The sequence below is a fragment of the Pleurodeles waltl genome, chromosome 11 (assembly GCF_031143425.1).
Source record: "Pleurodeles waltl isolate 20211129_DDA chromosome 11, aPleWal1.hap1.20221129, whole genome shotgun sequence".
Lineage (NCBI taxonomy): Eukaryota > Metazoa > Chordata > Amphibia > Caudata > Salamandridae > Pleurodeles > Pleurodeles waltl.
The window spans coordinates 753,153,022-753,178,217 of NC_090450.1; the positions used below are offsets into that span (position 1 = coordinate 753,153,022).

The window sequence follows — 25,196 nt, forward strand, 5'->3', positions numbered from 1 at the left end:
TCAGATAGCTATAATTGTCATGTGGTAATCTAGGAGTTGTCTTTCTAGTGGAGACTCCACTCCATCATGTCATCATTGGTGTAATCTGTCCCTGTAGGACGTGTCTCAGTTGGTAGTACTTAACAAACTGAGAGGGAGCCATGCCATATTGCTCTCTAAGAAGTGTGAAATGCACCATGCCATTTGCATCCCAGACATCCCCAAGCATGAAGAGGCGGATCCAATCCCACCCTGTAAAAGCCCTACAGGGTAGATACTGTCCTAGGTTTGATGCCCACTCATAATGGGGTTTTGGATGGGTCACCCTCTTCCTCCACCCATTACCTTCAAAAGGGTCTTCCATATCCAGCACATTGTCTTGGTCCCGTCTGGAGCAGGAGCGCCGGACAGAGTTTGCCATCGTAAGAAACATGAAGCTATCCCTGCACTCCCACTGTGTCTCAGTCATGTCGATAGGCTGGGTCTTTTAGTGCCACGACCGTCCATTCGGTTACCGTGCTAATCTGAGTGGCTTTGTAATATTTGCAATAATCTGGTAGGGCTATTCTGCCATTATACGTAGACCTTTGTAGGATGCAGAGAGCTCCCGTGGTGCTCCATCCAACCACAACAGTTTCCTCACACAACCATTAATTTTATGAAAGAAAGCCTCTGATATTCGATAAGGACTGTTTTGTAGGATATAAGTCAGTTTAGGCAAATTAATCGTTTTAAACAGTGCTGCTCTAACCAAGAGCGGGAGTGTCCTCCAGTGTGTGGTATGTGTGGAGAAGTGTGGCACAATGGTTAGAGTTGGCAGACCCTGAAGCAGAGATCTGGCTCAGGACAGGGTTCAAGTCCCGCCTCAGCAGGTCTTGTGCTCAATTCCCTTGGACCAGATAATTCTCGCCTCAGTGCCTAATCTAATTAATGGGTCTCACTCTGTAACTCTGGGCAATAGCTTGCTTAATCTTCACAACGGCCCTGACAGCGCTTGAATGCCTGGCTTTACCCTGGGGGTGCCCAGGAGAGGGCACCTCACAGGGAAAAGCCAGGAGGGGTTCCATAGTGGTATGCGTACAGCGCCTTGAGACCCTAACGGGTGAGTAGTGCGCTATACAAGTGCAAAGTTTTTTTATGTGTCTGGAGTCTGTGTAGCAGAGGGGCCAGATTGTTCTCATAGTGGACGGGCCATCTCTGGAAATCCAAAGAGTATTATGTTTCTAGCATGACCTTTCACGTGGCACAACATCTCTGATTGTTAATAGTTCCTCTGGTACAGTATTTCTGCTTTTTGGAACTTGCCATGGATGGCTCGGTTTTTCTGCTTGTTGTACAGTCTCATGACTGTCTCGGACTTCTGTATTTCTGCCAGACAGATTACTCAGTTGCACACTTGATGGAGTACCCTGCTCATCGAACTCTCTCTCCGTTCACCTCATCTAGAGACATGGGGATTTTAAACATTCCATTAAAAGTCCCTCTGTTGTCTCCCTCAACTGAATTATTTCTCTGATGGCCTAACAGACTAGGGGCTGTCTGATTAAGGGCATTACATAATACGCCCTATTTAGGTCAATGTAATGCCTTTTTCCCCTGTCTGTCACCGAGGAGCAGAATTCTCACGGCGTGGGGGTCATTAGTTTGTGTTTTTCAAACCCAGCACACACCAAAAACAGGTGCCAGACCGGCATCCCTCACTACTCCAAATAAAGTAAGAGCCAGCAGGGTATAGGGTTACTAAGTAGCTACACGAGGGGCCACTATATACCAAAACACAAGACTCTTCAGCCTGACACCGCAGATAAATATACTGGATGGTATAACAAGACCTAAGTTGTGTTTATTTTGTTTTTGTTTGAATGAAAATGTTACATCAGATCAACCAAATCCTGCCAATGCATGCAAAAAGATAAGGTATTCAGATCTGTAATGAAAAATTAATTAAAAAAAATTTTAAAAAACAAATTAGTTTGTGTTTTTCTGAAGCAAACTCCCACTTTGGGAGTTTGTTTCTCAAACACAAACAAAAATGAAAAGTTTGGTTGGTGGCCATCAAAATAGACAGCGACAGTCCACCAAACCTTTAGAACATTGAAAGGAACCACTATGGTTGTAGTTACCTTTAAAGTACAGAGATGACCTTTGGGCTGGATGCCATCTCTTAATTTAGCAGGCGGAGTACCATTGAGATAGAAGAGATTATGCCCTCCACTATTCGAGTGGACTCTACTCTGTCTGAGAAACATAAATTCAGGTCCAAAGTATCTTGTTACGGCTTTTCTCATTGCACCAATGGGGCAGACGTTTTGACTGTTTAGATTACATTTTGGCAGTTTTTCTGTTAAGTAATATTTTAAAACCCCTTGTTTTTGATGGTAGACATTTCTCAAGGTGGTTAGTTTAGATTTAAGTGGCATTTTCATCCGTGTCTGCTTGCATTAATTGCCCCTGCACACTAATGATGCTTACTGAAAGTTTTTCATGTGATATATTGATCTTGATTCGTAGAACAAGGTGAAGTATTTATTTGCGGTGATTTGCCCCCGTTTCATTTAATCAGCATCTCTGTAAACCTGACTTAGTGCTCTTGGCACCATTCAGTTCTTTGTTCCTGCAATATTTTACTTTTAAGTGCAGTTTTTGCTGCCAAATTCTACACCTCTTTTGGTCACTGGCAGTGACACTGAGTGTGCAGAAATAAAACAATCAAACAAACCCACACAGTTGAAAAAAAAATGTTTCCCTCAAAAGGTTAAATAATAGAGAACTTTTAAGCTTAGGCCCAGGTAGCCGTTTAGAACTACCACTTAATTTGCCAACCAAAATATATTCCCTCCGGGTTCTGGGAAGGGCAGACTTTAATTTGCATTGTTAGATCTATAAATTGCCTTTGATAAAATGATAGGTGTGGGCAACCAAACAAGGCTAACCTAGGCCTTATGGACAAATGAGTGTGTTTTGTTTGGATACTTAAGTGATGTATTAAATATATTCATATTCTGAAGGAGATGTGACAAGCATGCATTCTGTGCTCTTTGTCAGTGTTTCTAAAATACTTTCATTGGTGACTTGGATTCCATCATCCTGATCACACTGCATTCTCAAGTTTTAGATAATTCCTAGATTCACACACTTGAATCACTCCTTGTTGTCAAAGGGGGGAATCCCACTGTACTATAAAAAGCAATGTGTATTACTAGAATAGTCAGAATGGCATTGAAGCATAGGTTTTATAGCCTGTCTGTCCTTTTTATAAAAGGACCAAACTACAAACTTTAGCCAGTCAGGTGACAGTACCCTCTAGAACACTCCCAACAGAGACCGAATCCCTCAGATTTTCGACCGCACTTCGTGTGATGGCAGTTTCATTGAGCTCTGCTCAAACTACTCTTTTTCTCTCAGCTTTTTCAAAGGAAGTTACGTCCAAAAGTCATCACCACTTATACCTGAATTTTCTAACTGGACACCATGTCCCAACTCACCAAAAAAGGACTTTTCAGATCATGAGACACTTGTGGGAAGAAGAGGCTCCATTCAGATGACCCACATAAAGAATCGATATATTGCCTTGATCCAGAGCATAAAGTGAGAGATTGCAAAATCTGTCAAAACTTTTCTCAGACGACTCTTACTTAAAGACAGAGAAGGTAGACTTTTGCTGTAGCTTCAAAGGTTTAAAACCAAAGAGTGCCCTTTATCTGAGTTGGTTAGTGATCATTGTTCACAGACTTAATCTTCCCTCAAAAGACTTAAATGTAAGGAAAAAATCGACTCAGAACCACCTTCAAAGTCCATTAAAAAAATCCAAACATACTTCCACTGGCCATGAAACGAGACATGAAGTCCTTCCTTCCGCCTCCAAGAAGGGTAAAATTGCCTCAGAAAAGGTTCACTCCAATCATACCACTCCTTCACTGAAAGAAGCACTTCCCAAACATGCTTTGCATTCTGTACCGTTGACACCAAAAATTATTAAAAAACCATCATGCTCTACAGTTGTACTCATATCGACGAAGGCACGGTTGACAATGAGCTCATCGACGACTGCGTATACGGCAACGATGACGATGTCAATGTCGACCGCATATACAGTGACGATGACATCAACGTCGACCTTTACTACAGCCTCATCTCCTATGATCATGTCCACCTCACCGCTGTCATCGACAACTATAACAACAAGGATACTAAAATGCCAATCAATGAAGATTCTATCGATGACATCCTTCCTCAACTTACCGTCGACGACACAGTCCTTGCCGCACCAATCACAGTTGCCGTTGACGCTACGATCGATGATGACGTCAGCGACAACCTTCCTGCCGACAATGGAATAGTCAATGTCGGTGGCATGACCCCCCACATAAATGACATTTCCTCTGCTCTCTTTGATCCTTGTAAGGGGTAAATTGTCTGCAGCCACAATTCTACCAGTTCACACCTCTCCGAGTAAGGTATTGCCCTTATCCGCCTGCGTACCTCTGAGATGAGGATGAAGACTCAGAGGAAGGAGGTCCCTTGGGAGTAGCTAGTATTCCATCCGTGCAGTATCAGGAGGACTGTTACTCTATGAGAGAGCACACAGAACCATACCACCATGAATATTCAGTAAAAGACCAACACAAACCCTCTATTTAAATGCTTATATCTCTGGTTACAAATTTACAAAGTATGTTCCAAGACTGTTATTGCAGGTTTACATTATCTGCTCCTGCAACTCCTTTGCCACAAGGGCCTGTACACTTGCTGCAAACTCATACACCGTTACCACAACATCCCGATTGCTTGTGACACCTGTTGCCCCTCTCCCAGAGTTGGCAGATCCCCCTAGCTAACCCTCCCACCCCGCTGACAATGCTTTATCTACTGATGAAGACAGAGAAGAGGGAGGAATATGAGACACTGCCTCAGTGCCAAATGAGTGGGATGACTATCTCATCCCCACTCCATCCCCACCAGCGGCGGCACCAGTAGATTCTCCGCCAGAGGGCATTGGAGGCTTCCATAATTTAATGGAGAGGGCAGCCAAGTGATTTGAACTTTCAATGCTTACCAAACAAGCGGACTGTTTCCTATATGGTTTTAAGGAACCTACCCAGAAATCAGTGGGGGCTATACTAGTTATTGATTTTATTTGGCTAGAAGGTCGTAAACCCATTAAGAATCTTGCTATGGTTTCAGCAGTCATCCCAAGATTAGGCAAGAAATACAAAGCTCCCAATGACTCTCCAACTTGTCTCTTTGGAGAGCCGAAACCAGACTCTGTGGTATCACCACAGTACAAACTTGCTCTAAAAGCCCCCTACACCAGTTTCTTCTCCTCTGGACAGTGTTGGTCATCGGCTTGATAATATTGGCAATAGATTCTCCTCCATGGCAGCCACAACAGTTAGAGCGGCAAACTCCATGGCTATATTGGGCTGTCAAATGTGGTTGGATATATCCACTTAGATTAACTTGCTCCCAGAGGATACCAAGCTGGAAGCTCGAAATATTCCATGGGAGGGTGAAAGAATATCTGCAAAGATAATTGAATGCGCCATTAATGATGCTTCTACTGGGTTCAGGCAACTTTCATGAGCGGCGGCTCTCCTCAGACAAGGATAGATAAAATCTACTTCCTTCTGCCTAGAGAGCCAAAGTAAGATACTTGACATGCCCTTTAACAGTGAATTATTGTTTGGCAAACGCATGGATGTCCTACAATCCATCAAGGCTGACACAGATACAGCAAAGTCCCTTGGGACTCTTCAATATAGGAAGCAGCCTTTTTGAGGAGCTAGAGGCAGAGGGGCTTATTAATTTAGCTGGGGCTACCCACCCCTACAGGCAACCATATCAGTCAGGTCAGACACAGTACTGTCCAAGTATGCACAACAACAACAACAATAGAGACAACCATCAGCAGCTGCATATAAGCACTCAGCCAGATGAGTTGTCTGCCTTAGGCAGATTTTCATACAGAAAGCAACTAGCCCACCCCCGCACTCTCCACCAACCTGCATTGGAATTCGAATTTCAGACCAGTTTCATTAATGGTCTTCTGGATATATCACACCTCAACAAGGGAGATCATAATACATCACTGGACCTCTAAGACACATAGTTCCACGTCTAAATACATCCAAAACACTGCAAATTCCTCTGCTTCCAGGTAGACGGTACCAACTTGCAATTCAAGGTCCTTACATTGGGGTTAAAATCAGCCCCCATCATTTTTACCAAGATGCTAGCCCCAGTAGCATCCAACTCTTTCCATTACTGGACAATTGTCTCATAAAAGCTTCTACGCATCAACTAGCAGCAACAGCCACTTCCATTTGCCTCTCATTGTTCACCACACTTTGCCTCACCATCAACCATCAGAAATCTCATGACCCACAACAAAGTTAACATTTTTGCCAGCATTCCTAGACACAGTGAAGAACAAAGCGTTTCCTTCCCAAGACAGGCAGAGGAAGATTCAACAACTACCTTTACAGCCTGTCCACAAAAAAGTCAGTTTCTGTTCGGATCCACAGATCATTGATGGAAATGATTTATTCCTGCATCCCTCTTGTCCTAAATTTCAACTACAAATGCATCCACTTCCAGAGGAACTGGACAAGCAATGGCTCCAGGCGCAGGGGGCCTTCGAGAATCTCATTCGGATAACTTAAACAATGAAAGTAGCCATGTCTTGGTGGACACAAGCTTCAACTCTCTCCAGAGGGCTTTCATGTCTAACACAAATTCCCATCTATATCATAACAGCATATGCCTCCCTCAAAGGTTGGGGTGCCCAACTCCGGGACTTACAAATAGGTGGCAAGGGGAATCCAGGCGAAGCAAAGCTTCACATCAATCAACTGGAGCTCAAGGCTATCGCCTTAGCACTGAAGTTGTTTCTCCCCAAAATAGCACAATTATCGGTGCTCATACGCACAGACAGTTCCACCAGTATGGGGGAACATGTTCACCAGCGCTATCTTGTCAGGCGCAGGACATCTGGAACTGGGCTCTTCAGCATCAGATATTGCTCAAAGCACAACATGTACCAGTGGTGTCCAAAATCCTTGCAGACTCGCTATGCAGGACCAGCATCTCTTATCACAAGTGGGAGCTAGACCAGAACATTCTGGACATATTTTTCCACTGGTGGGGCAACCGAAATTGGACCTATTTGTTATAAAGGAGAACAAGAAATGTCCATTCTTTGCAAATAGGCATCACCAAAAGGGATTGTGGGGGAACGTGTTTTCAATTAAATGGTCAGGAATCTATGCTTACGCATATCCCAGATCCCATTGGTCCCAAGGGTGCTCAACAAACTGAAGAGAGAGTCTTGCCGACTTCTCCTCTTAGCCCCTAAGGGGCCCAGACAGTTCTGGTTCACAGAGATCCTGCTTTTCTCGGAACACCTCATGTCCAGCTAAAACTGATATCTGCGTTGTTGACCAAGAACCAGGGCCAGGTCTGACATCCTGACATCACCACACATATCAACCTGGCTCCTGAGTTTAATGAGTTCTTTACTATAGACATTCAGAACTTATAAACTCGAGTGGGAACGCTTCTGCCTTTGGTGTGCGGACACTAAGGTCCACCTTATCACATAACCGTCTGAGCAAATCTTCCCATATCTGCTCCAGCTGGCAAGATCCACCTTGACTTATTCTTCCATCAGAGTGCACCTAGAAGCAATTTCCAGGTTTAGACAAGCAAGTAATTCACCTCTATGGTCTATTTACATTGTATAACAATTCCTCAAAAGCCTATTCAGGACTTTCATCCTGTACAAAAACCTCCACCATTGTGGTGCCTGAATGTGGTACTGGGATATCTCATGAAAACACTCTTTGAGCCCATTCACATGGCAGAATTAAAGTACCTTACTTGGAAAACTGCACTTTTAGTGGCTCTCACATCAGCCGAAAGGGTGACATTCACACCTTTACCATCAAGGAACCTTTCCTTAAATTCAAGTCAGGCATCACTATGATTGGACCCAATCTTAAGTTTATTCCCAAGGTGCCGTAGGACTTCCACCTGAATGAGCCTGTGGTTCTACGATTCTTCCCGCATCCTCAAACAGTTGCAGAAATATCTCTACATTCACTAGACAGCAAACGATGCCTACAATTTTACTTAGACAGGACCCATCAAATCTGCAGAGCCAACCAATTGTTTCTGGCTTATGGTGGTATCAGAAAAGATCTCCCAGTAAACAAATTAGACCATCAGTGGATTTCATCACCCATTCAGTTTTGTCACTCGCAAGCAGGTACGCCATTGCAGGACAGAGTCAAAGCCCATTCCACCGAGCTGTTTCCACATCTACAGCTCCCAACCAGCATTTCTGCTGAGCAGCAAAGTGGTCCAACAGGCATTCATTTACAAAGCATCATTGCCTGGATAAGACTCCTAAGAGATGCAGCTGGGGAGCAGGCAGTGTTAAGACATCTGTTTCAATAAGTTGAGCCTCTTTTACATTTCTTCTCACTGTCCGCTAAATATATGTTTATATGATATGATTGTTCTTAGCTTCCTTTGCTGCTTATTATCCTGATTCAAGCATGCAACTCTAGAACTGATCCAATCATAAAGAAGAAAGTTATTTTCTTACCTGAACTGTAGTTCTCCAGTATTGGTATCTTTCATAAATTCACGTGCGACCCACCCTCTTCCCCTTAGAGGCTCCTCTCATACATCATGATTATTACTTCCCACTTGTCCTGGAAAATCTGAGGGAATAGGCCTCTGTTGGGAGAGTTCTATTTTGGGCCTTTAAAAAAAAAAAAAAAAAGAACGTAGATGGGCTATAAAACCTATAGTTCAGTGCCATTCTGTCTGTCATAATAGGCATTGGTTTATTATTGTACTGTGGGATCCCCACTTCGAAGGTGGGGAATGATTCAAGTATGTTAATCTAGAAAAGACACCAATACTGGTGAACTACAGTTACTGGTAAGTAACTAATTTTCATTGCTACTCAGAAAAAAATCCTGACCAGCTTACCCACATGCGTTTAAATATGGAATCATTTAACATAAGTGTTTGAAAAGATATGGATACGAAGATGGGGCAGTTGAACAGGTTTTTGTGCGACGTTGTGGTATGTTAAAGCAAGTGCCCCGTTTGGTTTGTTTCGATATAGCTGACTAAAATTGGAAGTTGGTCTCAGCATCTTACAAAGCTATGAGAATGCTTTTGTGCTCGCAACTTTATTACGATACATTTCACTCATTATTGTATAAGCTTTTGTTGAAAACATGTACGCCATTTGTGCGCATCCCTTTGCTATTGGAGGCTTTTAGGCTTTAGTTCCAATCCCCTGCTGGTGCGGAGCCGCTTCAGTGCACGTCCTCATACTCCTCCATATTACTATCTTTAAAGGTAAACGTTTGTTTTCTGCGGTTGCGCTGTGCACTACGTTTTATGTACTTCAACTTCTTAATCCATGTCTATTTATGAACAGTTGCGGGCTTTCAATAAGCTCATTGGCAGTGCACATTTTCAGATGTTCATATCTGTGCAAGGCAAATAATTATTCGCCTTGGCCGCTCGAAGAATTTTCCTGAATTTAACTTTCACAACGGTTTCATAATACACTAATAGAAATGGGTCTGCACTTTAAATATGGCCCCTTAAATGCTGATCCTGTAACAAAAAACTATTTTAACACAGAAATAATGGCTTGTTCTTTTGGATACTTAGGCTTTAAAACAGCAAATTTGCAAATGCTTATTTTCTGTTAAACCGGAAAATGATTACAGAGAAATATTTCACGTAATGTGTCTTCCCAGGGTGCACTCGCTCACTTTATGTGCGCTTCAGGCAGGTTGATTTGATCTGTCAACACGTGGCACACGACCTTACCAAGTAAACGTCCTTTGTTCATGTAAAGTTCGTTTCCTTGATCTGTTAGTGGTGTGTTCCCCTTCCCTGTTTACAAATCTCTTCTCAAAGTTCAAGGTGCAATGACCCATTCCAACAGAACACGTTTTCCTTTTAAAGTGTTTGCATTAACTACGTTTGTGAAACTCGCCTTGGCGAAATGTATCCGGATTGATCCGTTTAATTTATATCCTAATTATAAACACCACTGACCTATTCTGCCTGGAAGATGCCTCACGTGTTTATGTATTGACTCCTTGCACAGTCCAGTGTTTCAGGTTCTATACGATTATGTTTTCTCTCTTAATGGGAGTATGTACTGTCTTTTTCAAAGTTTAGAGTGCATGCAGCACATCATTCTTAGGTCTGATATTGGACAAAATCTTTTGATTTTAGTTCAATTATATTTGTAATTTGCTTACGTATAGTGCCTTTCAGTCAGTCCTCTTATTCGTTGTTCTACTGTTGTCATTCACATTTGTCTCTTGCCCACTAGAACATACAGCATGGGTCAGTCCACTTTATTAGTTGGCTATCTTCATTGAGTGGCTGCATAATGTTCTTTCACAAGTACTGAATCAACGCTCAAAGTAGTTCCGTTCAGTGGCAGGTAATATGACAGTGTGTGCTTTTTGAAACCTTTTTTTTTTTTTTTAATTCTAGTATTTTTTTTTGATGTTTTGGAACAAGTAGATATTCGAACAATATAATGTAAAAAAAAAAAAAACTAAAAAAAACAAGCATTGACAAAGCCAAAAGGCTGACTGTCAATTGTATTGTATTGTAATTGTATTTATATAGCGCTTACTACCCCTGACGAGGCGGCGAAGCGCTTTTCGATGAGTAGCACGCTACTCTGGAACCCAACAAGAATTAGTGATGGATTAGTATCGGGAAATAATGAGTACAGTTTTAGTATTATTATGAGTTAATTTGAGCCGCGGATATGAGAGTTTGTTAGTTAGATTGACTGGAGTAATGGAGGGGTGGAGGAGGAACGAAATCCAGAAGTGTTAATTGGGTGTATATCCTTCATTTACTCAACCCAAATGCTTGGGATGAGTAAAGGGGGGTGGAGGAGGGAAGAGTATGTGGAAGGGTTAGGGAGAGCATAGTAGCAGGGTGAGATAAATGCGGGAGAATTTAGTAGGGTTGTGTGGGAGGTCACAGTAGTAGAGTGAGGTTTGGTGAGTTAGATGTGGAAGCGGAGGGAAGAGCTTAGGTAGAGTTATTTAGGAGATGAAAGTAGTAGAAGGGATTTGGGATGAGTCAGAGTGAGAATGGAGGATAGTTTGATAGAGACATGACATATGATGATGGGTAGATAAGTGTGATGAGATGAGAGCAGGAATTCATAGATATCTAGTATAACAACCCACCCAGGAGCCTTGCAATGATCCACGAACATGCCAAGCACAGAAACAACATATATATATATATATATATATATATATATATATATATATATATATATACACACACGAATACACACATATATGCACATACAATACATAATCAGAACCATGGGTAAAAAATACTTAGTCAAATAGGTTTAAAGAGTGTGTGTATTTTATTGTTATGACATAGTAGCGATACATATTTTCTAAAGAAACTATACATAAATAGAAACATACACATAATCTGAAAAAATAGTTATCACCATAGGCATATGCAGTTCATAGTTGTTTGAATATGGTGGTTATGAAGGAAAGAGGCAACTCGAGTTGTTTTCCGAAGACAAGAAAGTTATCTGTGGCTCTTATAGTTGGGGGTAATGAATTCCATAGTTTGGCTGCTTGGACGGAGAAGGATGTACCACCTATAGTCTTTTTCTTGGATGGTGGTGTTCTAAGGCGGGGTGCTAATCTTGAGTGGAGGTTTCTTTGTTGGATGTATTTGGTAATTTTCTTTCTGATAAAAAGCGGTCCTGTTCCATGTATAGCTTTGTGGGTGATACAAAGCAGCTTGAAAGTGCATCTTCTGGCAACGGGTAACCAGTGTGGTGCTCTCAAGGCAGGGGAGATGTGGGCTTGCGGCTTTACATGTAATAGTAGCCTGGCTGCGGAATTCTGAATACATTGTAGTTCTTCATAACAGATAGAGATGATCCATGGTAGAGGCCATTGGCATAATCCAGTTTGGATAGTACAAGCGAGATAGTAGCCTGCACCTTGTGTGGAAATCCGAGGTGGGGGAAGATGCGTCGTAAAGTCTTCAAGGTGATGAAGCTTGTTCGTGCTAATTTGTCCACTTGGGCATTCATAGTTAACTTGGAATCCATGGTGATTCCTAGGTTTTTAACTTCCTTGGATAATTGAGGAGGTGGTCCGAGATCGTCAGGCCAGATGCATAGAGGGTCATAACTTTTCCAGTCACCACATATGAGTATTTCTGTTTTGGAGGTATTTAGTTTGAGATGGCTCCAGGTCATCCACTGATCAACGGCTCTGAGGCAACTGAAGATTTGTGAGTTTTCAATGTTTTTGGGGCATTCTAATTTAAGTAGTATTTGTGTGTCATCTGCATAGTTGTAGCATGCGAGATGGAAATCATTGATCAGTTCTGGTAAGGATATCATGTAGATGTTGAAAAGCAAAGGTGAGATGATTGACCCTTGGGGGACCCCTGCTTTTGTGAGGTAGGGTTCGGACGAGGAGGGGGGCGAGTGGATGATACTAGATCTTTTTTGAAGTTAGGAAATAATCCAGTCAAGAGCAATCCCTTGTATGCCGGCTTTGTGGAGTCTTTGAGTTAGGGTGTCATGGTCAACCGTATCAAAGGCAGCTGAGAGGTCCAAGCGAAGTAGTGCAGCAACTCCATTGCGGTCAACTGTGTTTTTAAGATCATCACAGATTGCTATGAGTGCTTCTTCCTGGACGGAATCCAGTTTGGAAGTCTGAAAGTATAGAATTGTCTTCAATGAATTGTGACATCTGGGCGAATGCTGCTCTTTCTATCAGTTTGCCCAGGAAAGGTCCATTTGTGAATGGTCTGTAGTTGTTGGGGTCTTGCATGTCTAGGTTTGTTTTCTTTAATAAAGGTTGTATGTATGCCTTTTTCAGGTCTACAGGAAAAGTTCCTGAAGTTAAAGAGTTGTTGATGATTCTTCTTACAGGTGTGGCAGCAGAAGCAGATAGAAGAATGTTCTTGAAGATTTGTGGTGGGCAAGGGTCAGAAGGGCAACCAATACCAGACCTATTGACTTTGCCAGTGTTTGTTTATGACAGTGGGGGCCCAGCTTCTTCCAGAACAATACATTTAAACTAAAAACAAAATAAGGATTGAGAAAACCCAAAGGCAGAGAACGCCAGACCTATTGGCTATTACTAATGCTTTTTGGTACTTTCCATATGAATTTGTTGTTTTGACTTTGAGACTGCTAATATCAATTTATTGTATTATTTTTATTGTGCGAATTATGATTTAAGTTCTTTTCATAGATTTCTGAAAATCAGAAATAAACTAACAGTTTAATTTAGGTATAAAGTTTTAGCTGGGTATAAAAGTAACCAACCATCACTTGTGATTAATGTCCAGTGCATACATACCTAACCAGTCCTGTGATTGTTAAAGCGTCTGACTTAATAATATGGTGATAAATCGTATAGGAGTAATGAACATATTCCCTATTAAAATAACCTCATGAATATCTCCTCCACTTTTAAATATGCATTTTTACAGTCCCTTTTAGTACTATTTTGTTAAAAATTTCTTCTGTCACTGGTGCTCGCAGTGCCTGTCATTGACTTCCATTTTCTCCGTTAGGGATAAAAACGGGGGCAGTGCCAGTCAAATTATCCATTTTATTCCTCATTGTCATATTGCCACTTCCCTATGAATGATTTAATTATGGGCTTCCAGGAGAATGTGTCTAGGTGTGTTTTGTTTTTTTCCTCTTATACCTGCACATTTGTTTTTCCCCACAGAATGCTTACCAACCTTATCTTAATAGCTTTTTTTTGTGGTGACCCTGTGCCAACATTCATCAATTGGACGTAGCCCTTGCGAACGCTCTACGGAATCCTAGCTATTATCTACCTCGAATAGTGGATTCTGCGCTAGAGGACGATGGATTGAAGCGACATAGGTTTGAGGGGATGTCATCAATGAAAGGTGTGAGGATCAACAATATCAATAACGATCAATATTATAAAATTTCAGTCAATAACTACACCATTTTATTAAGAAGTCATACATTTATTTCCCTATATTAACAATGCTAATGTCACAAAAATACCTCACAAACACAAATGATAAGCATATAAGATCAATAGCGGTTGATTGAAGCGTCGTATATATCTCAATTTGATTAAGACAAACAAATTACCTCTAAAAGAATTACACTAATTAATAATACAAAAACTGTTAATAACGGCAAAGTATATATTAGTTCAGCATCATATGATTTCAAGATAAGTCATGAGCATTTTAAAGTTAGTTCCCTCACTAACCACAGATTAGCAACAACATGTGGGGCGTCATGTGAAAAGAGTTTAGTAACACAAATTTAGAAAACTCCTAGCTCAATTAATAATAGAAAAATGTTATTAATGTGCAGCAATAAAATCATAAGTTGCAGTTGGTACCTGGAAAGCAAGAGACACAATTTACATTTCACTGGCATACGTTACCAAGGATAAAAGTAGAAACAGCAAATGGCCTGCTTCAGCCAGGGGACACCTATTAGTTATGCCATCAGAAAATTTGGACCTAACAACAGCTATAGCCAATAAGTCTCGAACCATCAGAAACTAACCTCATCTGCTATAATCTGCACTAATCACACACTAACCCCAGAGATTTCCACCCAGATTGTTATACTAAATCCTAATAAGCTCATGATTGGTCAGTCTGTGGGGTGGTGGTTTCATTTCAGCCAATCACCAACTAAATTGATGACCTAAAACACAACAAATCTATGCTAACTACAACATTTTCCTCCAAAGTATCATTGCTTCTTCCGTCTCATCTGTAACTCCATTGTTTCGTCGACTCTCGAATATCTTGTTCTCAGGAAGAAACTGTTACAGTTTCTATTCACTTCCATCCTTGAGGAAAGACCAAATATTAGTGACATTCTCAAACAATAAAAGATTTCAACTTATGCAATACTTGGTTAAGACATGACCTTGGAAGTCATAACACTGCAATCCACTAGGGGTAGCTGCGGGCACATCTACACAAACTTCGAAGACTCTTTTATGGGAGCTATGAATCATGGAAAATAACCACAGCGTCTGAATATTATTTTGCTCAGCCAAGAACAGAAAAACGAACATTTTCAAAAGTCACTCGTTTTGCATGTTAGTTCATTTCACATTTTTAGTATGAAAATAATTAATAAACATATTAGAAAATTCACACTCTCACACCGTCTAGGACAGTTTTCCACATGCAGTGCGGGAGTTTCCAACCCCTGGGCTTCAATTTGCATTCCCCATCTGTATGAATGTACATGAATATTTCCTAAAGCTTGAGGCAAATTCAGTAAACCTTTTATTGGATACCAAACTTTTATTTCAGACATTTTAGTAATTTATTTCCGAAATATATGATTCCCGCATTTTGATAATTTAGATTTTAAGCACTGCAAAACGGGAATAAATATTTACTGATGACAAAGAACCTGAATGTTTGGATCAGTGCCGACCTTTTCTTTTCCTGCTAGACCTCAGCATGTTCCAATTTCCAGCTTATGCTCTTTCTTAAGTTTCTGCCATTGCTGCAGATGCAGTTACTATGGGGCTTTTAAAGTCACTGATATCGTCACAAATAGACAGTGCTGAAGTATGAAGAAAAAATATCGTAGAGACACAGGAACAAAAAGATATGCCAAAAGTCAAGAAGGGTGACCTACAAACATTTGTACCTAGGGCGAAGTTCATATAATTCGTCACTTCATTCCAGTAAGTATTAGGTGAGTCATATGACTTGGCCTGAGTGCAAAAACTGGTAAGTTGTTACTGTTGACTTTATTACATCACATCCCTTTTGGGATTCGATTTACTTACGGTCAGCAGTTGTGGTTTATTTCCACTCTAGTTGTGGCCAAATAATTGAGTGTTTAAATTAGTTGTTAAGCTCAAATTTAAGATTTGGATTTTAAAGACGCACATAATACCTTAGAAGAGTGTTCCAACAGTCTACCTCAAGTCAAATCTCTCATCTGATGACTCAAGGGAAAATAATCGTGGTAATTTCAAGAGGAGAAAATGGAGGATAAACCTTCAGAGTGTAGAGTGCAGTCCTTTGGAAGTCTGTCGACAGCTATCTCTGGCTATGCTGAGCCTTACCTCATTCAGGGAGAGCCTACTGTTGTAACCTTTCTTAAACAATCAGTCTGCTATGACATCACTCCTCTAATAACCTCATGAAGTGATCATCATAGAATCTTCTCTATTTTAGGGATGAAGGTTTTTTTTTACCACCTTTACCCTTTGTGTGTGCCTGAACTCTTGACACAACATTAACCTGATCCGCGTGCTACAAAATAGCATCCATCGACATGTAGACATGATTCAAAACACTAATTTGTTTGAAATTACATTTTGAATTAAGATGGTGGTCCAGCTTCCTGAGTAACTATTCTCTGCAATCACATGAATCAAACTTCTGAAATTTGGTGCTATAAATTCTCTGAATAATTAAGGATCACCAGCCCCTTCAGAAAAACCGTCAAACCCAACTTATTTATGCAGTTGAGTCAGGGTGTGATTTAGTAGGCAGTGGTCAGGGAGCTGTCCTAACTTTCTGCTCATAATGCATTACTCTAGGACCTAAGCACCTATGGGCAGCCTTGGGATGTATGGATGTGTAGTGGTTGTTAACTATAAAAATGCATTCCATGGGCCATAGCTTTTTTATGCCTGCCTTTCCAAAGGCACACCTGTATAATTTACGGGCAAAGTGGTTTTAATCTGCATTTTGCTTATTTTGACTCAACAGTGTTCATTGGCCATTTTAGTGCATGAGGATCACTATAAGAACATAAAAATCTGAAAGTACTTGCAAGATCGCGAAGGAGTGTCATGTTATTTTATTTTGTGAAACATGTGAGGGACTTCTGACTCAAAACAAATATATTTATTGCATTTTAGCAATGGCGTGGTCCAGTTTAAAAGGACTTTAAGTTGCTCGAGGAGAGATTGGTATTCAATTTCCTTCACACGTGCGATTCTCTGCAGTAAATAAATTTTAAAAAAATAGGGATATTGAAGATAGCTTTAGCCAAATACCCGCTAGTGACCTGTACTAGGGACTTCAGCATGCATTTATTGTAAAATAATACATTAGTAAACACATTTTCGGATGGATTTTGAATAAGAAAACCACTGTCTTTTGAAATCAGACATCAAAACTTGCCACCATTATATATTATTATGCTCAGTTCCAATAATTTTGAAGGCTCTCTGCAACCTGTTACATCCTTGTTAAATGATCTTGCAATACATGTAATTCCTATTGCAATTAACAATGCATAGTTAGAGAGGTTTTTTCTAACTTTCTTCTTCTACAGGGGCTTCAAACTAGCATGAGAGTTTAGAAGCTGGCTAATAACCTGCATTAGCAATACTGCTGTAGTACGTTTTGTATTATAGATAGATTTGGTATAGCACAATTAATAAAAACCGTTGCCGTAATCGGATTAAAACGTTACCATAGCAAAAGCACGAGGTTATGACAATAAGGAAACTCAACGCTCGTAGTTAAGGAGACCCACAAGAAGTCCCAGACAGCAGTTTGGAGCATCTAATAATGGGCTTAAAGTCCGCTTCCTTACTGTGCTCTACCATATGGGTTCCTGCATTAAAACGTGTCTGTCCTACAGCTAAAATGTGGTATGCAGGTCGGAGTAAAGCTTTCAAAATGAAAGGGGGGAAGAATTAATTTGACAATATGTAAAATGTAATATAAAGCATTAAGAAAGGATTTATAATTGAATATGAAGCACCGTTGGATGAACATGCATGCACATCTGTTATCATAATAGGACCTGACAAACAAGGCCAAAAATTGCAGGGCCATTAAATACATAGTTTGTAATAATGAAGTTGTGACCAAGCCCACAAGTCCGTTAACAGAAAGGGGGGGGGTCACCTAAATGCTGAAGATTAATTAAGAGCCTAGCTGGTTCATTCATAAGATTAGTTGTTATCACAAAGGCTGGTTACAGTTATCAGGAATTTTAAAAGTTTTGTATTCTAGAAATGTTCCTCTTATGTTTGTTGTCACTTTATAGCATTATCTTTCTCGTGCGCTTTTCTTTGTTTTCCCTTGTTAAATTATACCCACAAGATAGTTTTTTTCTACTGTTGTTTATTTCCAACATTGCCTCTATTGTTCTGTGGCATTTAAGACCACTCTTGTTAGGGACCTGATTCCCAAGTTAATCATCTTTCCGTAAAGGGAACTTGAAACAATCGATTAGATGTATCAGCAGCACAGCCAACCTTAGAGTTCCTGCATTTCTGTGCTAATTAGTTCACAGGATGCTGGTTCTATGATGCATGCGCTTTAGTAAAACACACCACCTAAACATCTTAACCATACATTCCACTGAACCAGGAAGGTTCTTAAGAATTCATTAAGTCCTCGCCCTAGTTCCACACCGTAGTGGAATAATTAAGTTCTGCTCCGTAGCATTTTTCCCTCAAGAATTATGTTCATTGCCCAATGTAGGGATGTTTCTTTAACCTGTGAAATAAAGTTATATAAACGTTTTAAAAAAGTTTATCCATTAACAAGTTGAAGACATTTGTACTACAGATACATGTAGTTTTATGTTGTTGAGTGACATAACTGAGGACAACAACCCAATTAAGTGTCTGAGTAAAAAGATTTTGCAATCAGTTAAGCTATTTTATAAAATATACCCTACGTACAATTTATGTTACACAAAAGAAGTGGCCCATGTAAACACTAATAATGCCATTTCATAAAAAAATTATCTTAATCAGTCAAAGAACAATTATAGTTCAAAATGCACTCATTGTTACAGTGGGTACATCGCCCAAGGGGTTGTGAACAAATATTGTCCATAAGTGCTGATATAAAAAGCAGCTACAGTCTTCAATTTAATTGCTTTTGTTTAGTTTGTGTGCCAATTTCTGGACACTTCCTTCCATGAACTGCTTTTTTTGGTCATTCATTTGTTTGGTTGTTTACTGAATTTATTCCTCTTTTGATTAACAAGTCCATTAGTTTAGCTTTCTGGTCTGATTCCACTATTTATATAGTGTGTCATGTTACTGAACAGCCCTTCATTTATTCCCTGATACTGAGTCCAGCAAAGTCTGTTTTTACTATTTATCAAGCATGGTTTGCTGATGTATAGTCCTCCTTTTGTGTTTTTCAGACAGAATTTTTGCAAGTGGGTCTGTAGCTATACTTTTCATTAATGCATTTTGGAGGCTTGAAGCATTTTTCTGAACCATCTACATATTTCTTTGTTTGTACTCAACTCAGTTTTCCTGTGCGATTTCCATGGTTAAAGCTTGATTGGGTGCCCGCATTCACTTTGCAGGACAACTTCAATTGGGCTCAGGGGAGGGCTGAGCCAATTCACTGATGAGTTATCTTAAGCACTCACATTTTTATACCTTTTCTAGTTTAATTGTCCCACTATTTTTCACTAATTTTCAGATCTCCAGTGTCCTCCAATTTTTTCCTGAATTTTCTCTAGTAAGTTTTTCAACCGTCGTATAAATATGCCTCGTCAGTCATTTATTTTTTGATAAACAAGTAGATTTATGATTGCATTACTTTTAGATTTCCTTGTGCTTGTTCTTATTTCACCCCCTCCTAAGGATGGTGACCAACAGTTACCATCGTCAAAACTCTATTGACAATATCTGCCACAAAAAATGTTTGTGCTTGCTTTAGTGCAGAATACATATATTCATCTACGTATCAACATTAAACCTCTTGGATTTATAATTGAATTACTTTTAGATTTCCCGGTGCTCATTCTGATATTACCCCCTCCTGATGATGACCACCAGTTAACAGGGTCAAAACTCCATTGACAATATCTGCCTTTAAGACTTTTTATACTTATATTATTGCAGAATAACATGTATCCATCTATGTATGAACAGTAAACCTATGTCATTTCATGAATTTCAATTGTTGGTCGCAATATTTTTGAGTAACATTTGTGGGCAATATATGTTCACAAGCACCTGCACTGTGTCCGCTGTAGCACTGAGCACATTTTGTTATCCAGCTATTCATGTTTCTTGACTGATGAAGATACGTTTTAATGACTTATTGCTTTTGTAAATCATTAATTGTATGCATGATGCATTTAATAAGCTAGCTAAATTGATTGCTACATCTTTTTATTCGGAAACCTAATAGGGGCATTGTTGTCTGTTATGTCGGTATCCACAGGTTTCACTGAGGTTTGTATGACAGTTCTTGATTCTAATATTTAAACAACTTAACAGCAGACCAATCTTTTAAAAGTGTTCACAGACGATGAGATCACAAATTATGGCATTTTTATATCCCAGCAGTTAAATTGGATACAATACGAAGGCCATTCATATATTGTATTACAAGTAACTCAAGCCAGATACAGGAGAAGAGTATAATCAAATTCTGCATTTTAATAGACAGCAGTAACGCCACTAGTGAGTTCTGGTCAGAATTCTCCAAAATGCTTAAAGAAATAAACTAATATGTTAATAATTAAGATTTAGATTTTTTTTTCATCTCTGTGTAAAAGATATTGATGCAATGGACCATCATTCACAAGAATGAGTACATCCAATTCAAAGGTATTGGTAAATAGGTCCAGTGTAAAAAATGTAAAAGCATTGGCAAAGCCAATGTGTCTGGTGCAGGCCACCAACCTTTGGATTTCGGTAATTTTTGTTTTGTTCTGTTGTGGGTTGAGCAAAATATTTTTGTTGGGGAAGCTGGTCGGCCCTCATCAATCTAAAAAGTGGTTGAAGGCAAAAATATGTTTTGGTCCGTATAAGGCACACATTACCATAGTCGTCCCTGGCACTGAAGAGAACAACTCTGCGTTGGGATGTACTTCTTGTTAAAGGACAGCATGCTGTAATTACCTGTGAAGTCAGTCAGTGGTGGAAGGGGACTAGCTCATGCTCTATGATGCATGGTGGTGTGGGTGGAAAAAATATGAATGAGACCAAAACAGACTAATGGATGAGGTACATAGGCAGGTTGATAAACTGAAAGGAAAAGAAAGATAGACAGACACGCAAGTACCTAGACTGACGGATAGATAGATAAGCATGCATAGAGAAGATTGCACAGATGGAGAGGTTTGCTGAGATAGACAGTAAATATGGACAACCAGGTGAATAGATAGGCAGGTAGATAGACAAGCAGGTAAATTGAAAGGGTGATCTATAGCAGACTGACAGGGCAATAGTCAGAGAGAGAGGTTCGGTTGCATAGATAGATAGTACAGGAAATTAAAATAAACAGCAGAGCTAAAATGAGTAATACAAACGTTAAATATCTATATAAGCATAAAATAGAAGAGCACTGAAAGCAATCTAAAAAGTCATTTTAGCAAGACATAATGACTAAATTGGTTTACAAAGATCATGAAATAAGAGCACAGAAACCAAACTAGAAGGCCATACAAGATTGACATACCAGCTAAGTTGGTTTACAAACATAACATCACTTCTCATTTAAAACACATACAATCATGGCATACAGTGGTGCAGTTAGAAATGCTCTTCATTGTGTGCATGCTAAAAAATAAATGGCAAACTTAATTAAGAACAATTTCAAAGGGACACAATGTTGATATGTTGTGAAATAGCAGCGGTCAGATAAATCTTGAAAAGCCCACTCCAGAAGGAATTTACATCATCATCATCAGGAGAGAGGAACTGATAGAGCTGGAATGGGCCCTCTGCTTAACACAGAGAGGTGGTAGAAAGCCTCCTCCTATCTCATCAGACACTAACCACAAAGGCAACCCTAGAGTAATAAAGTAAAAATAAACACTGGCACTGAACAGAACTACATTCTGTGTGAATTTGCTCCTTGTGAAAGAGCAACATGCTGTCACTCAAAGTGAAGTTATCCAGTGGCTGAAGTGGGCTGACCCCTTGCCCCCATGCTGTATGCTGTAGTGGGCGGAAGCAAAATGTGAATGATACAGCAACAGACCAATGGATGAAGACAGGTGGATGAAAGACCCTTTAAAGGAGTATGTTAGGCATATATTTAAAAAAAAAAATCAAAAGGTATTGGCTAAAGCCAGACCTAAAAAGTAAGAGTGTGTCAATATAGTCATCAAAGCTTCTCTAGGCTGGCCATTCATGCAGTTTGTTCACTTTCTTCCGCTGGTTCAGTCGGTTAAAGTTGTTGTAGATACTGTGTTCTTGTGTTTCAGGCGCTAACTATTTTGAAGGATTATTTTTAGAGTTTATTTTGAGGTGCACATTACTGCTATGTTTCCCTGTGACTGTGAGGTGGCTGTCGGAGCAAATAGAAGAGTACTTGCTGTTTTTAACTATATCTTTCAGAGCTTTATTACATGTGACCTTGGATTAGATGTGCTTTACCATTGTATTTAAGATGATGCAGAAGAAGCCTTCGGAGGACATGCGATTTAAGATGGGGTCCTTATTTTAAACGATGTGCCTGACCAATTTAAATGAAAAGGTTTTGTATTTTTTGTGTTCTTCTGAACAGTTCTGAGGACATTCGCTAAGTGTGCCAGATAATATAAGATAATGCACACAAAATATTGTTAGAAATACCTTTCAGTGGCCTGGTCGATTGAGTAATTCTTTCTCATTTCAGTTTGCCTCTACTATAAGGACCTGCGAACCATGAAAGGAAATACCGCTATAGCAGAGGGACTGAGCCATTGACATGGTTGTTGTCACAATTGATAAGGTACGTGTAACTGTAAATGAACTTCCTGTGCTGTAGCTGCGCAATGCACTCTAACACCTGCTTAATTACGTAAGTGTCCAGAAAAGCTTCAGTGAGCTGAAGAAGTTGGCTGTTAACAGCTACAGCACTGTATTTTATTGTATTGTATTGTATTTATTTGTAAAACTCACATACACAAAGGCGTCTTGGTGTTAACCGGGAATAATAACAGGATTTAGGAAAGATAAAAGTATATATGGTGATCAAATAGAATTTTAAAAGTTTACGAAAATATAATAAATCTGCAGCTCTTTGCAGAAGTTCAGGAAGATTGCTCCATTCCTTTACTGCCATCACTGAAGATTCTTGGTCTCCAGAAGTATGTTTTAGTTTTAGGGATGAAACGTGCATTTGTATTCCCCGATCAAAACACTCTGCCGGAGTTGTAGAGTTGGACATTAACTTCTGAAAATCTAGGTGTCCGTCTCTGTATCATCATGTGCATCAGTGTTAAAGGTTTGAATATTTTTTTAAAATTTTTTATTTTTTATTTAACTTTGTTCCTAGCAAGCCAATATAATTTTCAGAGAACTGGCTAAATACGTGGCATACTGGTTACTACAAAAGCAGCAGCGCTGGCTAGGCTCAACTAGCACGCATTTCTGTAGTCCAGCCGTGCTACAATAAAAGTGCATACAGCCGGCATGTGGAGGAGGTGTTTATCACTAAATGCTAAACTATTTCTTAATATTTTGAGTTTCCAGAAGCATGTCGTGGCAACCTTAGTTACTTGTGAGTCCATTTATAATTCTACATCGATGGTTATTCCCCAGTTTCATACTGCCTTTGAAGGATTAAGCATCAGCTCACCGTGTCCTGCAAAACGTAGGGTACATCTCAAATAACTCGGTACTGTTTTTGAAGAAATGTGTTGCCATTCATATTTGAATGGTGTGAATGATAGGGGTCCATGTTAACGCAGGAGTAGAACTGTTAGCATTTCTATACCTTAATTTTGTGAATAGAAGATGATCTGTTTGTCATCTGCGTACATATAAAAACTCGCTCCTTTTTCCTTAGTAGCTAAGTTAATGGTTGAACATTAATATTGAATAACAAGGACAACAAAATAGAACTAGCAAGACCCCGTATTTGATAGTTCTGATTCAAATGGTGTAGACATAAGTAGTAGCTTACGTTACTGAGAAAGCCAAAACGAAATGGGCAATAATTCAGATGAGCCCCTGCCACCACAAGCTTGGTATGTATTCTGTGGATTGGTTTGTGGGCAAAGTAACAGATTTCCAAATGGAATCGGTGATTCAATTTGAAGTTTGGTAAAAAAAAATTGTAATGTGACCATGTCCCTGCATTTCTATGGGCAAATCATTTTGTAGGCAAATTTGAAAATCCTGTCGCACTTTCTGAAAGGTTTGCTCTCTCAATTCTTCTAATATTATCTTCATCTCCAAACCCTGATGTATTCTATGTACAGGGAGGCAGTGTATAAGATAACAACCGGGGCAAGTGGCAAAAAACAGAATGTAATGGATTTCCTGTAGATTCTTTTGGTAATTTACTGGTGAACAGGACAATGTTGGAGGCAATCGGTTAAAGATTCGATGGAATTTATGCAGGTAGCCCCATGCTTTGGTAAGAATGGACACTAAAATCCTGTTTAACGTTGAAGGAAATTAGGTAGGGAGGTGTAAAAATGTGTTCTGTACCACTTAGTCGCATTTATTCAAATTTGAGATGCCATTCTGAATTTGCACAAGACTTTCTCATTGCTAAATGAAATTGCCATGCAACTGCAAGACGTTGTGCTGAGTCTAGATGCTAAAAAGGCTTTCTTCTCTGTTGACTGGGCATTTATGATGAGCGTTATGACTCAGTAGGAGCTGAATATAATAATGTGAATGTTGTGTGAGAATTGCAACACACGAGTCAATACAAGTGCCTCTGAAGCTGTCCTATATGTAGGAGATGTAGAAAAGTCTGTGTATATTGCCACGTCATGTTACTGTAAACTGATAGCGTCCAGGTGTATGTTATGGAACAATCAATGAATCTTCAAGGCTTGATGGAATGTGTGATTTGTGGATAGCATTAGAACTGTGCAGCAGTTTCTCTAACTCTATAGTGTATGCTTTACGTGGTCTGAAAAAGATAAGCTCCTGGGCCGAAAGTCAATGGTAACTAGTTATCTGCGGGTGCTTATAAACAATAATGTAGACAGAGTCCAGAACCTACAAACTAGATAATATTGCCTTGAGCCTGCTATCTGTTAAATGAAATGCCCAGTTTGATATTGCAGTGGTGTTTCCTAGGCTGGGTGTGCTTTTCCTCTAAAGGGTACTTGAAAGACTGATGCCCCCAAGCACGGGAGGGGAGAGGGCTCTGGGCTCTAAACTTTCAAGGCTGCTTTTAAAGGTCTCAGTTACAGCATGTTGTAGTATGTTCAG

General features: G+C 39.8%; 1 protein-coding gene across 4 annotated transcripts in view; it reads left to right on the top strand.

Annotated features, from left to right (window-relative positions):
• TAOK3 (TAO kinase 3) overlaps positions 1–25,196 on the top strand; it is a 1,041,334-nt gene that overhangs the window by 237,995 nt on the left and 778,143 nt on the right. For all 4 annotated transcript variants that reach the window (XM_069214478.1, XM_069214480.1, XM_069214479.1 and 1 more), the window contains one exon: positions 22,657–22,752. The gene's annotated coding sequence lies outside the window, so the exon portion shown is untranslated. The remainder of the gene's footprint in view (positions 1–22,656; positions 22,753–25,196) is intronic.